Here is an 18,434-nt window from a genome sequence, read left to right as displayed (position 1 = left end):
CAAAACTTTCTGTCTGAGCCAACAATGGCATTTTTGTTTGTTTGTGTCCTTCCCAAGACTGATTACTTCTGAGGACTATTCAATATTGCATTATATTTTATTTATTGGTTGATCTGAGAAAGAGAGAGAGAGGAAAATGGGAGAGAGAGAGAGAGAGAGAGAGAGAGAGAGAGAGAGAGAGAGAGAGAGAGAGAGAGAGACACATCAATTTGTTTCCCCCCTTATTTATTAATTCCTGAGTTGCTTCTTATTTGTGCCCTGATCAAAGATTGAACCCAAAACCTTGATGTATCAGAATGATACTCTTACCAACTGACTGAGATACCTGACCAGGGCCTGTTGCATTCTATTTTTATTGGTCCAAAATATTTTTGATGATAGTAACAAATATTTTTGTAATAAGTCAGAGAATTCTGTGATATTATTATTTATCACCACAAACATGGAAAAAAAAAATCTTAACAGAGTGTGCAAATGTGTTGTGTGTGTGTGTGTGTGTGTGTGTGTGTGTGTGAGACAGTCAAAGCTCAAATGAGCATAAAAGTAAAATGATGGTCAATCTGCATATTTTAACTTAAAGAAGCTTTAATTTTTTATGATTTCACATACTATTTTTTCACATATTGAAAACATAGTCCTGGAAATTAGTTTTCTAATGAAAACAAAGACATCTCTCTCATTGCTAAATTATGACTGTTTTAAACAATTTCTCATCTTCCTAATGTGAAAAAGAAAAATTGACACAACATTTAATTTGAATTCTCTTATCTTTGCCCTTTTTTCATCAATCTTACTTTCAGCTTTCTGATGAGCAAGAGATTTATAATGTGGATATGCCGAGTACAAATAATCTGGAATTAACTTCCTGTTCAAAAATTGCTGGAGTAATTTGATATCCTTAAGGTTTTTCTACTACTGTCTGTAAATAAATTGATCACCTGTACAGTTTTTAAGTACCTATTTTTAATACTATTCTCATAAATGCACTCAGACAATGGTTCAAATTTTTGTGTTTAAAAATTATGGTCAATACAATAATGGAGAATTTTTAGTATTGAATAAAGTAGAAATTACAAAAAATTAGAGTAAATCCATCTTATCCTGTAATTAGGCATTCTTACATAACTTGTCCTAACATTTTACTAGTCCTACTCTGCTTTGTTTATTGCAGATTTATATTCACTATTAATATTCAGTAGGAAAAGTTTCCTACATTAATCTTACAGTATCTTCTAAAATATATAGTTTAGTTTATTTTTTCAAAAGAGCTTCAAGTTCATTTTTTGGTGCTATAAAAATACTCTTGGGATTATAATTTAATTTTGAAGACCATTTTAAATAACTGTATAGTAGTTATTAACTTTGCAACAGTGATCACTTCCAAAGTTTGTCAGTGCATTATTATAGACTTGAAGGAGTATTTTTTTTGGGAAATAAATAATAGTTTCCTCAGTTCAATGAATCTCTGAACTCACTACCAGCAGGCTAAATCTAATATCAGTAATATTTTGTGATGAAGTACTCTCTGGATGTGGTGACTGTATATGCATGCGTGCACGTGTGTGTGTGTGTGTGTGTGTGTGTGTGTGTGTGTGTGTGTGTGTGTTAAGTATGCCATATTTATTTAAATAGTTTTGGGATGAGACTTTATGTATTTTTTATTGATTTCAGAGAGTAAGTGAGATGGAGAGAGAGATAGAAACATCAATGATGAGAGAGAATCATTGATTGACTGCCTCTTGCCCACCCCCAACTGGGGATCGAGCCTGCAACCCCTGGCATGTGCCCTGACTGGGAATCGAACTGTGACTTTCTGGTTCATAGGTCGATGCTCAACCACTGAACCATTCCAGCTGGGCTAAAATATAGTTTTAATTGATTTAAGAGAGGAAGGGAGAGGGAGAGAGAGATAGAAACATCAATAATGAGAGAGAACAATCGATTGGCTGCCTCCCACACATCACACACTGGGGACCAAACCTGTAACTGGTACATGTGTTCTGACTGGGAATGGAATCACAACTTCCTGGTTCATAGGTCTACACTCAACCACTGAGCCATGCTGGCTGTGCTCTGCTGACTTTATATAAAACATCAACAGCATTTTTCTATGAAACTTCAATAAGGAAAATGAAAAGCTAATATTGAAGACTGTCTTTTAGAGAAAGTAGTAACTATATATGTTGAATAAAATGTGTTGTATTAAACAAGTGACTCTGATATGCTCTTATTTGGGCAACTAAATCTTATAAATTAATATTTATAGATCCACACTACTAGGGTACAAACATGACTTTTCTGAACACTGGTTTCTATTCAATAACTAGCATCTTCATTTTTATGCTCTCTTCAGTTTACAGAACAATACCACATGTATCAGAGGAGGAAACCAAAGATCATTCAGGTCAGGTGATTCATTTAAGGTCACCTAGCTAGAAAACATTACAGCTGGATTTAAACTCAGATTTTCTGTTACTTCTCTAGATATTTAGTAATATCGATTATGTTAGAGATGCTGGCAATGAGCCTAAGTCATGTTTTTAAAATGTGGAGGTTGTTTTACTTGACTTGATTCACATTTTACAGAAAGTAAACCCAGGGCAAAAATCAATTAGAAAAATATTCTATTGATTGCAAGGTACTTAAATAAAGGCTGCTTATTAAGCCAGCATTCAGCTGAAGTGTCTCAGTGTGGGACTGACACCCAGCCTCCTGAGATTGCAAAATTGGGTTATAAAAAAGTCCTTCAGTTTTATTCAAATGAATCCTTGGGAATTCTTGAAAATGAGCTCATGTATATGAAAGAGTTGTTCTGATTGGCATACTCTAATGAACAACATCTGTGATCTAGGAGTGAAAACAATCGCTCATTATCTCCTTATTCTAAATAAATGTTTGTTTGAAGCTGCTCTAAACTGGAAAGCTTTCATTGTCATATGCCCACTTCATGAGGCCCTTTGAGCTATCCTGAAATGTGGAGCTGTCAGGCCATAGGGCCACACTGGGAGCCACTCCCTGGGGCTCTGAGTGCCTGGGCTCCCAGGCTAAATTGCTCCACATTCTAAGTAAAATCCAGATGCCAGCTACAGTTCCTCTGTACCACAGGGTGAAAGAATTTGCCTTGAAGTTCCTGGTCCACCCACTGTGTCTGAGCAATTGTATTGCCCATGGGAGGCCAAGATCTCCATGCATTTCAACGAAACCTGACAGGCTCAGAGTCTCCTTGACTCCTGGAATTGGCTTCTTCTTGCACAGTGTCTGTTCTTAAAGTATACTCAGCCCTTCATGGGAAGATTTCCTCTACCTGCCTTACCTTTTAACTCCTCTTAAACATTCTCTCCCCTGGTTTTTAATGTCCTGGCCTTTGGAGTGGCTGTTCTTTGATAACAACATGCTCATCCTACTCCACATCCTGCCCCTTCATGGATGCCCTGCATTTTCTTTTCTCTCTGAGATTACTAGTGTGTGGGAAATGTGTTATGTTCCCTGTACCAGGTCACCTTTCCTTGAGTTCTGATTATTGGCTCTTCCTCACTAATTATTTTACAAATTCTTTTCTTACATGTTGGAGGCTTTCGTCAAATGACTGATGATGCAATTGCCCACTTTTATTTGAAAGAGAATTGATAAAAACCTGATTAAACACACCACGTGAGTGTATTTCTCAATGGGGCCATCCTGCAGGTGGTCTTTTAATATTAATTTTATCCTATATGCAACTTGACTATCACTCCAACACGCAAGATGGCCACCCCCATGTGGATACAAGATGGCCTCCACATGATGGCTGGCAGGGAAGGGCAGTTATGGGCGATCAGGCCAGGAGGGGAGGGCAGTTAGGGGTGACCAGGCCAGCAGAAGAGTGCAGTTGGAGATGGCCAGGCCTGCAGGGGAGGACAGTTGGGGGGACCCAGGCCAGCAAGGGAAGACAGTTGGGGGAGAACAGGCCTGCAGGGAAGAGCAGTTGGGAGGAACCAGGCCTGCAGGGGAAGGCAGTTGGGGGTAAGCAGATGGACAGGGGAGGCAGTTGGGGGTAAGCACACTAGCATGGGGGGCAGTTGGTAGAGTGGTTAGGGGCAATCAGGCAGGCAGGCAGGCAGGCAGGTGAGCAGTTAGGATCCAGCAGTCCCGGATTGCGAGAGAGATGTCTGAATGCCAGTTTAGGCCTGATCCCTGTAAACCAGTAGTAGGACATCCTTTGAGGGGTCCCAGATTGGAGAAGGTGCAGGCCGGACTGAGGGATACCCCTCCCCCGCTCCCCCCCAATGGGCCTCTAGTTTTATTATAAAAGTTATACTTACCCATCTGCTCTCCAACTCCTTGAGTTTTGTTACCATCTTTTATTTACTGTTATATCCCTTTCTCTTGCCTTTGTCTTAATGGTTATATAAACTTTTTATCCCATTATTCTACCATTCTATACATTGTGTTTGAATTGAAAGGCCTGCCACTCCTTATTATCTACACCAGAGGCCTTAGGCAAAGAATTGAACTCAAAAGAATGTTTTGCCTCTGGAAAAAGAAGACATAATTATCACAACTCACAGTGTCCCATCTCACAAAACCTCTTTGCTGTGTATCTGCTATTCAGATCACTGCTTGAAGCAGCTGGGCATGTGCATGAACATTTTCCTGGACCCTGCAACACTTCCTCACCTCCAAGTGCTGAATGAAAGTCTCTAGGATTTGGGTTTGGGAACTGTATTTGTAAAAGTTCCCTAGGTCCATCTGATATACAGGCAGGTTTCACACTTAGCATTTTACAAATCATTGTTTTTAATAGGTTGTCTGCTCTCCTTTTTTCTTTTTAATAATACCCTGTGTATTAATATGTAAGGATGACATAACAAAATACCACAGAATGAGTGGCTTACACAACAGAAATTTATTTTCTTACATTTTGGAGCTTAGAAGTCCAAGCTCAAGGTATGCAAGGATGGGTCCTGGTGAGAGCCCACTTCCGGGCTTGCCACCTGCAGTAGAACTCAGCTCCACAAGCAGACTATAAGTGGTAAGGCTGGAGCATTTGTTTGGCAAATTCAACAAAAGGACATGAACGAATCAGCTGAGGATACTGACACTGTGAGGTGGAGGTTAGATTAAAAAATGAAGTAAAACTAGAAATGGTAAAATTGTTAGCTGTCTAGGATTTACAAACCAACATGGATTGGAGGGAAGAGAGGTCAAGAGGAAGAAGTTGGGTTTGTGATACCTTGAAGTTCCTATTTTCAGATGTGAAGAATTTCCAAGTGATAACAAGATATAGAATGTGACTATGGGAATCAATCACTGTGGTAAAATTAAAAAAAACACAAAAAACAAAACACACACACACACACACACAAAAAAAAAAAAAAAAAAAAAAAAAAAAAAAAAAAAAACACAAGACCATTGGAGCCAAAACCCAAAAACTTTTGAGACAAACATATTGGATGGTCTTTCCAAGTGGCATTGAAAAGTAACTCAGGAAGATGATTTTCTTGAGGGAGAAGAAATGATTATGAGCTACATGTGGAAGTCTGCACTGAATTTGAAGTGAATCAGAGGGATGGAGAGGTGACTAGGAAGGGATATTAGTGAACAATAGACCCTGATGTTGATTTAGGAATTTTTTAATGTGGTTAAAGAGAAGGTATAATTCTTTAGATAAAACTAGTTTAATATAAGTAGTTTGGTTATTTATTGGAATTTGCTTCTGTTATTAAATGTTACTTTGAAAGATTGGATCACAGAAAATTTAAGGATTTTGTCTTTAAATATTTTGTCCTTTCTAATGACTCAATTGAGTTATATCTTCTTTGGACATTTCCAGTATAGATAAGTGGGCATATATTGTTTGAAACAATGGTAGTCAGGTAACAGAATGGGATTTTTGATACCCAGGAAAATGTGTTAAAACTTAGAAAAAAAAGATGAAAGGAGAATGAAGGAGAATAGAAAGAAATTACTCTTTTCTCCCCATTGCCTGAATTTAGCAAGTGATCTTTGCCATTGGGTACAAAATGCTCCATCACAAATCTGTATTTCAAGTTCTTCCTCGAAAATTTAAAGTATAATAAATAAATGCCATAATACTTTGGTCAAACTATTATCAGAGAAATACATAGATAGTCTTTCTCTCTTGCTAGTCAGTGGGGTTTTTTTGGTTCCACTGGAATAAGCATTTCTGGAATCCCCCACGTGAGGATGAGATGTGGTAGAAAGCTTTATTTCCATGGAATTATATCCCTTGGTTTTCAAAGTCCTTTTTCTTTTAAACAAGTTCTGGAGGAGATACAACTGGAGATTCAGCAGAGCTAGAAGCAAAGCCAGCAACCAAAGTTTCTTCATCCATGGTGAAGTTGAGTCCGGTACAGCATTACAATTGCAATCCATTAGTCCATTGTGTGTGGGTGTCGCATCCAGCACTATTAGGGTACGGAATCTAAAGAAGGGGCCACGCACAAATGAAAACACTAGACAAGAAATATGAATTTAGAAGGTATGAAGGGCCAGGTGGAAACCTCATTCTAGTGGAGAAGCTCACCAACCTCTGCCCGGTGTGCTTTTTTATTTACTTGAATACACATTTGCCCTTTAGGAATGCATATAGGCATATCAAAAGTTAAGTTTGGTAAACAGTAAAAGTATTATCAGGTTAGGGGATTGCCTTGAGCCACTGAGCCAACAGCAGGACAATATTATGCTGATTTTCAGCCCTGCTTCATATCAAAGTCCATTAGCCTTCCAATGGGTCTTTTTGCATTAATATGCTAACTTCTGTTGGTTTTAGCCTCTAGCATGTAGGGTCCATGTAGCTGTGTGCCATGTGGGTTGATGCAGGGGAAACAGAAGAACAGGCCCCTGTAACAAGATTCCCAAGAGAGCAAGCACTCCAAGCATGGAAACTCCTTTGTTTAGGAGCTCGTGTATCTCAAATCTTCTGATGCTTGCAGTGGCCATGACTACTCTGGCCAATGACCTGTTCCCAGGTGAGACTCTATGTCCCTCAGACTTTAGTGGGCATGTGTCTATTATTCCTTTTTGCAGTCCCTTCCCCCAGAATCTTCAGGGAATAGACCAGTGGCTTTTCAGCTTCTTGGCTATGCTACACATATGGCAGGCCTATATTTGGCCTTCCCTTTGTTCTTTTTCAGTTATTAATAACTGGGTTAATCACAATCGTATCAAAGTCTTAAACAAAGTACTCTTAAAACACAAAGCCTAATTTTAACATTTTAATGTTCTCTTTTCAAAAGATTCTTCTATATTTGGCTTAGTCATAGATCCATTTAGGAAAGGAATGCACAATTTCATTTTTTGTTTCAGTAATTTTTGAAAAATAAGTTTAAAGTACAAAACTTTGTCTTAGGGAGGAAAAAAAAACAACACACCTTTCCTTATACTTGGCCACCCTCTTTGTCCTTCCTATACTTGATTTTTTTTACAGTAATTTTCTGAGCTTATAATTTGCTAATTATAAAATGATCCAATTGGAAGTTTAAATTGGATGTTGGTTTTACTGTTTAGTATACCATGGTCAGGACTGGGCAGTAGAAAAGGAAAAAATTCTTATATTAATTGCTTATAAGAGCACACTGAGTTTATTTCCAGTATTGATGCAGACATAGATAAGTCTGGAAAATGAATTTGGCCTGTAAAGTACTTCAACAAGCAATTTTTGTTTTACTTATTTTGAATTTTTTTGGAAAAAACTCTGCATAATCTACCAGTTAACACTTTGCCTGATCATGATATTTTCTTAGCCCTCTAGCCTATAGGATTTGATCTTTTCTTAAGAGTTAAGTGTCTTTCTATAAATGTGTCAGGAAATAAAAGAGCAGCAGGTTTTATTGTCCCCATTTTAGACTGTGGGGGAAAATTGACATTCAAGGAACAAAATGCCATTGTGGAGGCCGGGTGAACCGACTCACTGTCATGCATTAGCCATGATTCCAGATGGGCTTTCTGAAGCAAACCTCAGAGATGACCATAAAATTTAGACTCATGGGATCTCACTGCAAGGAAATCACTTGGGTCAGTCTTTAATTACTTTTTTTGGTCAGATTCTGACCATCCTGTGCAGATTGATCTTTCATTTAAGATGCCCAATGAAGGAAAACATTTCTGTGTAATGTACTTGTATAGTTCTTATCTAGAATGTTGATCTCTTCTATCTCTGTGAGTGGAAAGTTCAGCTGCTCCTTTAATGTACGTGGTTTCTGTATAAGGTTTATGTATGTGTGTGTGTGTGTGTGTGTGTGTGTGTGTGTATATATATATATATATATATATATATATGTGTGTGTGTGTGTGTGTGTGTGTGTGTGTGTATACACACACACACACACACACACACACATATATATATATACATACACACACATTCCCTGAAGATATATATTATATATGATATGTATTGCCAATGAAAAAATTTCCAGCCTAAGAAAAGTCTTAGAAGAGTTTATGTGAGGCAAATTGAGGACAATTTCTGGGAAGCAAAATCTCAATATGGTGAGGAAATGCTCTTGAGAATAACAGTTTTGCAGCTTGTTTTGCACATTAGAATATAAGGAGGGGTACATAAAATGTATTGGTTGTAAATGAAGGGGGTGGGAAAAAGCAATGTGGACAAATCTCTGAGATTGGATTAAAAAATGGAGAGACACATACTTTTACTTTGGTGGGTACAGGATAGTTAACATTTACAGCACATGGGGATAGTGCTCTGGCAATGAGATAACGATGAGGGGTTCTGTGGTCTCCTGGTCTGGTGCTGGTGTTGTGCCTGAGAGGTCTGGAAAAGAAGGTTACTCTGACATTTCAAAGGCATGTTATCTTAGATGCACAAAGACAACAGACAGGCTCACTTAAGGTAAAAATTGACCTTTGTCAAGGAAGCTACAGGCCTAGGGTGTGACTACCCACCTTGCTCCATGTTTGGTTAGAAATTTGTATGCTCAGACCACTCTGTGTTTTTGTTTTTCAGTTTCTAAGTTTGTAAGGCCCACCATGAGGGCCACCCCTGAGCTAGTCGGGTTAGTATGAGGCCCCCCCCCTTTTTTAATCCATAACATACTTTCAAACTATGTACAATATAAGAAACCCTAATTTATGTTAATTTCTCAATATTTACCTTCAGCTCCTGATCTGTAATACATTCATGAACAGCAGAATATAGTAAATGATAAACCCTTAGGTATACAATTAATTTTTCCCTGTTTTAAAACAGGTAAACAGAACCAAGTTTCCATCTCCCTTAATGTCTCACTGCTGAATAACAATGTACTACATATCACATAAAACACAGGAAATGACAGTGACAACACTTCAGAGATGACAGGTGACTCCCTGGAGAAGACAGGTACAGTGGGTGTGGAATGAATATGTACGAAAATTTGGGGTGTATTTATTGCACGCATAGAAGAAAACAATAATCAGTGTGGGAAGGAAATGCTAAAAACAAGAATAAAGAAACAGGCTGCAAAAGAAAGAACGAGAAAAATTTTTTAAAAAAGAAGAAGCACAGGCTGATCATAACAAATGCACATGAAATAAGAGCAAGCAGGTATTCAGAAAAAAAAATATGTGTGGGTCTGAGGCTGCCTGGTCAAATGGTCTCCAAAGTTCTCTTTCTGAAGACCACTTCAGACCAAAAGATGAAAAAAATTACACATTCATACAGTCTTATGAGCTCCTCTCCTCACTAAATCTTGGAGAATTTTTACTCAGGTATATAACCATGTGTGGCTTCATATTTTCAATATGTGTATGTTTGCCTTTCCCAGAACATATTAATGAGCCCAAGGAGTCAAAATCACACTCTACATCTCATTCATCCAACTGAAGTTCTCTCACTCCTCTTACTTCCAAATAGAGGGCCATTCTTCTACAGGTTGCAGAAGCATGACAGTGGCATTAAATGTTGTCATTTTCTCCTTCCGTGTTTGACCAGCAGATAGACATGGACCAATGATGTGCAGGGTCAGCAACATGGGAAGGTATGAGTGGTTTCAGGGTTTCAGGGTGTTACTGTATTTTCCAGCGTATAAGGCGACCCCCTAATTTTACAGTTAAAACATAGGTTTAGGCCTATATTCGCTGTATAAGACTACCCCCCACAGAACACAGTGTACATGTTCTGTACCAGAAGCTACACTGTGTTCTAGTAAAAAGCCTGCTCAGATTGGCCAGAGTCAGAGAGGCGGTCTATTAAAAAAAGAACTGGTGTTGCCTCGGAAGTGGGGGGTAGTCTTATACAAAGAATATAGGCCTAAACCTATGTTGTAACTGTAAAATATATATATATATATATATATATATATATATATATATATATATATATATATATATATTTATATTTATATTTAATTAAGGGGTCGTCTTATACGCCGGAAAATACGGTACTCTGATTGTCAGCATGTGTTTTAGGCTCTGCATCAGGTACACTTTATAACATGACCAGACAAGGTGCTTCCTAGGTCTGTATGATTTTCCCATTGCCTAAACACAGTCTGTAATGATGAAATCCACTTCTTAGCCTAGTACTGCTTCAGCCACCTCTTTGCTTTGGAAATTGTTACGGAGCTGCTTTCTCTTCTGTTGAGTCTGCCATCCATCACTATTGAGTGCCCAGCATGCCTGACCCAGTGATCGGGCACAGGAGGGTGATGCAGAGAAGTGTTGTAGGCATCCAAATAATAAACACTACACACCAGGGAGGACCCAGAACTATAATGAACCACACAGTATTTTTGTGCAAAAGGAATGTGTGAATGTTGGCACAGAATGGAGGCGTTACTGAAGTCTGAGTGGAGACCATCTTTCTTCACCTCAACCTTACTTCAAGTGAATTGCTTTATTTCTAGTATCCCTTGAGGAGTCAATACAAAAATATGGGCTTTTCCCTAGATTTCTTTTGTACTTGACAAGCAATAACCAAATCCTATCGAATCTAGTTCATATATATTCCCTGACAAATTTATTTCCACTGACATAATACTCATTATATTTAATTTCCTCTTTAGTGGTCCCATTTGCACTGCTGACTATGGATAAAGTCCATTCAGATAATTTCTGTCTCCTCATTATTATTATTATTATTTTTTTACCTCAATACCTGGTATCTACTGAGCACTCAGGAAATAGTGTTTTAAATATTAGTTAATGTTCTTTTGTTGTTTGCTATAAAGCCTGATACAAACTATCTCAAAACAAACTTAAAACAAAAATGAGGCTAGTAGAATCTTCAGGGAACAGCTATATATGAAATTAGCTATCAATTGGCATTCCAAGAATACTGTTTAGTTTTCATTTTCATGTTGAGGTCTGAACAGACCTTGTAAATGGGTCGTTCAGTAAAGGTGTTCTTGACCTTATGGAATCACTCCTCTGGCTGATGCTGAGCCAAGCTAACAGGCTCCTTGAGAGAAAGCAAGTTGGGCTTGCTTGAAATTATGAGTTTGTGGTCAGAGGATTAAGTAAAATGCTTGTTCTTGGTACTTGCATGAAGTTGAAGCCAATAACCCAATGATGTAGTCATCTTCCCACTGATGTTATTGTGACAGTGGGTGAATGACTTCTAACTGCCCTATAACAGTTATTCATTCATACATATATATGTTGACAGTATTACAGAGGTCCCCATTCCCCCTCCTTTACCCTCCTCCACCCAGTCCCACCCCTCCACAGGCCTTTACCACCCTATTGCCTATGTCCATGAGCTATGCATAAAGTATTTAAGTTATTTGGTTTATCTCTTATCACCTCCCTCCACCACCACCACCACTACCACACATACTTATATAACCATGCTAGTCTGTTTGTTCCATGCCTCCATGTCTTGGGTTTTATTTTGTTGGTCAATTCATTTTGTTCATTAGGTTCCACAGATAAGTGAGATAATCTGATATTTGTCTTTCTATGATTGGCTTATTTCACTTATATAGCAGTTATTATTTTTAAAAAAATATATTTTATTACTTATTTCAGAGAGGAAGGAAGAGGGACAGACAGATAGAAACATCAATGATGTGAGATAACCATTGATTGGCTGCCTCCTGCATGTCTCCCACTGGGGATTGAGCCCAAAACCCCAGGCATGTGCCCTGATGGGGAATGGAGCTGTGAACTCCGGATTTACCTGGTTCATAGGTTGACACTCAACCATTGAGCCATACCAGATGGGCTAGCACTTATTTTTGATGGAGGTATGGAATGTAGCCACTTCAACAAATATTTAATAACATGAAAGGCACCATGCCAGACACTTTGGTTGGGGGAGGAAAGAAAGATGTAAAATTGTGGGAATAATATTTGAACTCAAGTTGCTGACAGTCTAACAAGGAAAGTAATGAGTATGAATGCACACACAGACATTATTATATAGTATGGAATGACTATTATAAATACAGCATTCTGGTCATTCATGGCAGGGGAAAATTGCATACGGTGGCAGATTCAAGAAAGTTCTCACAGAAAATAGAAAGTCTTCAGTTTTGTAGTTATTGAAATGGGGCTGGGTTTCCATGGGTGGCCACACAGAAGGAGGTAGTCATCACTGGCAAAGATGATAAAAATCACAGATAGAAGAAAATGTGGATGGTGCCAGAAAACTGAGTGGCAGTCTTACGTTGTAGCCAAAGGAGTCAGCTGCAGGCGGTAAATCTTTTGGAAGCTCATGTTTTATCTTAAAATGTCTACTTCATAATGCATCTGTCTTTAGTTAAAAGCAAATATTTATTACTTATCATTGACTAAAATATGTACATCAGAAAGATTCTGGAGAATATCCTGTGGTATTGAGTCCCCTGTGGCACATTGCCATTATACATGGGACAGTAGTCCCTAATGTGATAAACATGACCTTTCATTTACGCATCAGATTCACCTGTAAAGTTTACTGTATTAATTCAAAAAAAACTTATCCACCTATTAAAGAAAAATCAAACTGAGGCTCAGAGATGATAAAGTGCTTTCCCGAGATCATATGTCTAGAAAAGAGAGGCCTGGGATTTAAAACTGGGCAACAGAGCTGTGCACTGACTAGAAAGCCTCTAATAAAGTTATACAAACTTCAAACTTTTTTGGAAATTAAAATGAGTGATATAGCTAGACTAGTACATACCTACTGAGTCTAAATTTGTCTCTGATAGGCAAAGGGTATTTTTCCTAATACTGTTTGTACATACTGCCTGTTCAGGTACAAATGTGATATGTTTTTATGTCCACATAAGTTGCAGTTTTAAATCGTTCCACTTTACCAGTAATTATGATTTTCACTCCAACAATGTAAGTTCTGAATATAAATACCATCTGACCAGAATGTTTTAGGGTGAGCAGTTGGCTTCAAATACAGGATGTGCCCAAGGCAATCTAACTCTAACGTGCAGCAGAGATGCTCAGAATGTGCAAAGTCAGGGCATGGAATGCATTCCCTGAGGCTCGTCAGCATCTGCGATAAAACCCTTGGTTAGAAAGCTGTGGAGATGACCTGTCGGTCACAGTCCCTAAGGAGAAACCACACTGGTATGCCTAGGGAAGGCATCAACAGACAGAGTGTAGTCTTTATAGTTCTGTCTTTTGTTGGACAAGAATCTTGGGAAGCTCAGGTATTCTAGTCCCCAAATCTGCCTAGATATAAAGCCAGAAAGCGATGCTGCTGACAACCTTTAATGGACCAACATGGGACTGGCAGAGATCTAAGCCCTATAGAGTGGCCCATAATTGGTTCCTAGATTTTCTTTTCATATTTCTATTAATTACTATGAACATTTTATCAGTCTCCATGGGTTTTAGTTATTATATTTATGCTTTTGAATATGACTTTCTAAGCTGATTTTGCCAAAACATTTAAAAACCCTTGGTCATTTTCCTAATTTTTATCAGTAATTAGGCTTTAACAGGACCTGACTTTTGCCTATTTTGTAGAACTGTTATATTGATTTTCTTGTTCCTTTGAAAATTAAGAATGATTGTTTTCAAATAAGTGGCAAAGATTATTAAAGTCACCCCAGAGGGTGTTTCACATTTGAAAAGAGTGACAAGAACAATCCAATTTTCCTTAACTGAGATGGAGAAAAAATAAGGTGAAGTTCAATATTAATTATCACCATGAGGAAATATAGGGCTCAAGAGGTGAATCTTGGTTTGAAGGCCAGACTGCACAGGTGAAGGAGAGGTTGAGCCCTAGAAATCATTCATGACCAGACTTTAGGTCCTAGGATTTGGGGGTCCCACTTTTGGGAATATATGCTAAAAAACCTGAAACACCTATCAGAAAGAATAAATGCAACTCTATATTTATAGCAGTGATATTTACAATAGCTAGTATATGAAAATAGTTCAAGTGCCCATCAGTAGATGAGTGAATAAAAAAGCTGTGGTTCATTTACACAATGGAATACTATACAGCTATAAAAAAGAAGGATCTCCTACCCCTTGAGGCAGCATGGATAGAGGTGGAGAGTATCATGCTAAGTTAAATAACCAGTCAGAGAAAAACAAATATCACATGATCTCAACAATATGTAAAATCTAATGAACATGATAAACTGATAAACAAAAATAAGTTTAGAGGCATGGAAGCATGGAAGAGACTGACATATCTCAGAGGGAAGGAGGGGGGAGAGATTAACCAAATAACTTATATGCATATAGACATGGCCTAGAGACACAAACAACAGTGCAGTGAAGGTCTGGGGTGGGGCTGGAGCCAGATGGTGGGAAACCAAGAGGAAAAATTGGAGGATATCTAGTAATATTTTCAACAATAATAAATAAATAAATAAATAAATAAATAAATAAATAAATATAAACTCCTTGTTTTGGATACTCACAACTATAAAGCTATATTTGCCTACCCTTGTTTTTAAATTGTTAATAGATCAAGTTTTTGAAAACTTCTAGTTTCCAATGACATCCTATCAGGTACTAATTGAAGTTGCAAATTGAAGACTATTACATTCTTTCATGTTTCTCTCAGTTTTGTTATTAGTGTATTATCATTATTGTTAATGTCCTCACTGTGAATAATGTCTTTCAGACAACATGATTAGAGAAAATAATCTTGGTTCGGCTATATGCTTAACATGACTTATGTTAGAATAATTCTAAATTTAAACGTAATGACTTTCCATTAGGAAATATTAGGTTCTCAGAAGCAAATGGATATGTATATACACTTGATATTTCCATAGAGGCTTTTTCTTAAATGGCTTTTTTATATTCTCTGGCTTTGACTAATCGATTTTCATCAGGGAGTGAAATTGAAGAATATATGCTATTATAAATTTATTCCATATGAATAGTGTAATTTAGGTTTTGAGAACACTCCAATGAGCACATTTACATGGAATATTATGTGGTAAAATGCTGGGAGGCAAATGAGTCAACCCACAGGAAATGAACATCTCAAACTCTATGTAGTGCATCTAAGATGTCTTAGAGAATTGGGATAACTGCTAAATATAATGATCTTTTGATTATTATTTAACCATTGATTAAATACAGCAATATGGAGACATAAACAACCACCACATAAAATGAAGGCTGGCAAAACATAAAAGACATGGAGAAAAGAGTAATGTCAGTTGGTACATGATAATACACTTTCCAAAAGGGAAGACTTGCTGTACTTGACTATTTACAGCTTTGAGTTATGCTTTTTTTTTTTTTAAATGAATATTTTATTTATTTTTTTACAGAGAGGAAAGGAGAAGGATAGAGAGTTAGAAACATCTATTAGCTGTCTCCTGCACAGCTCCTACTGGGGATGTGCCTGCAACCAAAGTACATGCCCTTGACTGGAATCAAACCTGGGACCTTCAGTCCACAGGCTGACACTCTATCCACTGAGGGAAACCAGTTTCGGCAAGTTATGCTTTTTAAACAAACAAACAAACAAACAAACAACAACAACAAAAACAAAAATACGTATCTTTGGAGGAAAGAGGTGTATAGGGAGGTTTTATTTATTATATTTTCTAGCTTTTTTTTAATTTCATGAAGAAATAAAAAGAATGAAAAATCACCAGGACTCCTTTTTTTGGTTCAGTGATTTTCCCTTTGTTGATGAAGATAAAAGACATGTGTGTTTACATGCTTGTGTGTGCTTGTGTGTGGATGTGTGTGCACGCACACACATCAGGTTAGGTAGAGGATGTGGGGGTGTAAGCAGTAGAATGCGGATTTTCCTCATTGCCTGTTTTTCTTACCTTTAACAATGTCTTCTTAAAGGAATTGAAAATAAAAGGAATTGGGCCATGTTTGGAATTGGGAAGGCCTAGAGTGGTTAATGGAGTAAAGTGGGAAAAAGGAAACCTTGGTGTCCTCAGATGGCACTGGGAGTTGACTGCGAATGGCCCCAGAGGAAAGTCATGTCCACGAAAGAGAAACTTCCTATTAGGCCTGAAGAGCTCCGTGGTCTGCCTGTCATGAATAGTTTGGAATCTATTTTCTCAAGGAGTCAGCCTATTTGCCTTTCTCAGCTCCCCACCTAAAGAGGGAAGAGGCAGCACCCATAAGCAATTGACATCCATGTCAGGACTAAAATTAGAGACCCTGGACAGGGAGCTGCCAGCCATCTGGCTGCACCATCCCATCTGGTCTGGGCCACTTGGGAGGTGTCGAAGCTAGAGGAGCAGATGGCAGCGCCTCCCTCAGGTCTGCCGTTAGAATCACGGGGGCTGATTAATTTTTTGGTCTTCAGAGGCTGGTCATCACACAACTTAGGAGCCAAAAGAAAAATTCCCCAGGTGGGGGAATAGGCACGAGGAACCACCTCCCTCCCAGCAATCTCTTCAAGGTCAGATTGAAGAGGTGAACATTAAATGCCTCTTACTGGGAAAGAGTAGATGAGCATAAATTATTTTCTTGAATTCCACTTAAATATTCATGGTCCGGAGAATCCTAGTTTGCCACAGGATATCTTAGATCAATCTACCTTCTCTGGGAAAAACTTTATGAATGGCAACATGCATGTATAGTGGTTTTAAAATATTGCAGGTAATAAATCGTTTATATTTCACTTGTTCAATATATAACATTGTGAGAGAAGGAAACTCTATCCTTCTAGCTCTGTTTTAAATATGAACCAGCAAAGTGGCCTTGTGTAAGTGGAAAAGTACCAATGTGCAGAGTTGGAAAATTTCCCTGAAAAATAGAGGCTGTGACCTAATTGTGAAGTATTACATCTTAGAATTATTTTTCCATATTCCTCTAACTCTTGTCTAAAAATTTTATACTATGTCTTCATAAATCTTACCTAAAATGCATGGATACTAAAATCAAACAAATTGATTTTCACATAAAAAACTTATTGTAGCAAGGAAAAAAAAAACATGAAAAAAGGAAAGTGTGCACTAAATGAATGAGAACTTTATCTATTTAGCATATACAAATGTATTAGCGATAAATGCATCTTAGCCCAAATCCTTACTGAAACATGATATTGAATTTTAGCTCTTCTGGGAGATAGAGTTTTAGTTCATTGTAGATTTAATTGGCATCTCCATGATTGTAATTTATCTGGATCACATAAATTACAATATGTTTATATGAAATTTTATTTCCTCTTTTCCATATATTTGCATATATTTTTATTAATAGAAAGTATTAAATTTAGCTGAAATTACCCATCTTTACCTTTATAGTCAGTGAATTTTATATTTTATTTCAAGATATGTTTCTAATCTGAGGTCATAATGACATTCCTCTCTAGCAATTTCTAAGAGATACTTGTTTTTGTTCACATCTAGTCCTACAATCCTCTTGAAATTGAGTTTTTTATTCAATTTGAGGTAGGAGTCAGGTTTCATCTTCAGATGGTTGTTCAGCTGACTGAGCACCATTTGTTAAAAAGACTCCCTCTTCTCCACTGCATCGCCTCTGTGTCTTGGTCAAAAATCAATTGCCCATATTTTTGTGGCCTGTTTATGGACTCTATTCTCTTCTATGTATCTGTTTGTCTATCTTTGTAACAACACAGTACTATATTTCCTATGGTGGCTTTGTTTGGTTTTCCAGTAAAATAAGTCCTTTCACTTGTGCATTTTTTTCTTCTTCAAAAGTGTCTTTGCTTTTATATAAAAATTTAAATTGGCTTTTTGGCTCACACACATGCATCCAAAACCTCATTTTTACTTATTTGGGATTGCATTGACTCTATGCATTAACTGTGGAAAGTTTTCACTATAAAAATTTTATAATTGCTAAATATGGAATATATTTTTCATATAATTTTGTGCTCTGTAATTTCTTTAAATAATGTTTTCTGCAAAGAAGTCATACATATATTTTGTTAGATTTGTTTCTTGGCCTTAGATTGTCTTTTCATAACATAATTAATGACACCCACACACACATACTTATTTAAGATATTGAGTTATGCTTATTGCTAGCATACAGAAAGACTTAAGAAGTATGAATAGGCCTATAAGAAGTAAAGAAATTAAATC

Source organism: Pipistrellus hanaki (assembly GCF_964339955.1).
Source record: "Pipistrellus hanaki genome assembly, chromosome: 4".
NCBI lineage: Eukaryota > Metazoa > Chordata > Mammalia > Chiroptera > Vespertilionidae > Pipistrellus > Pipistrellus hanaki.
Note: the sequence above shows the minus strand (reverse complement) of the source record.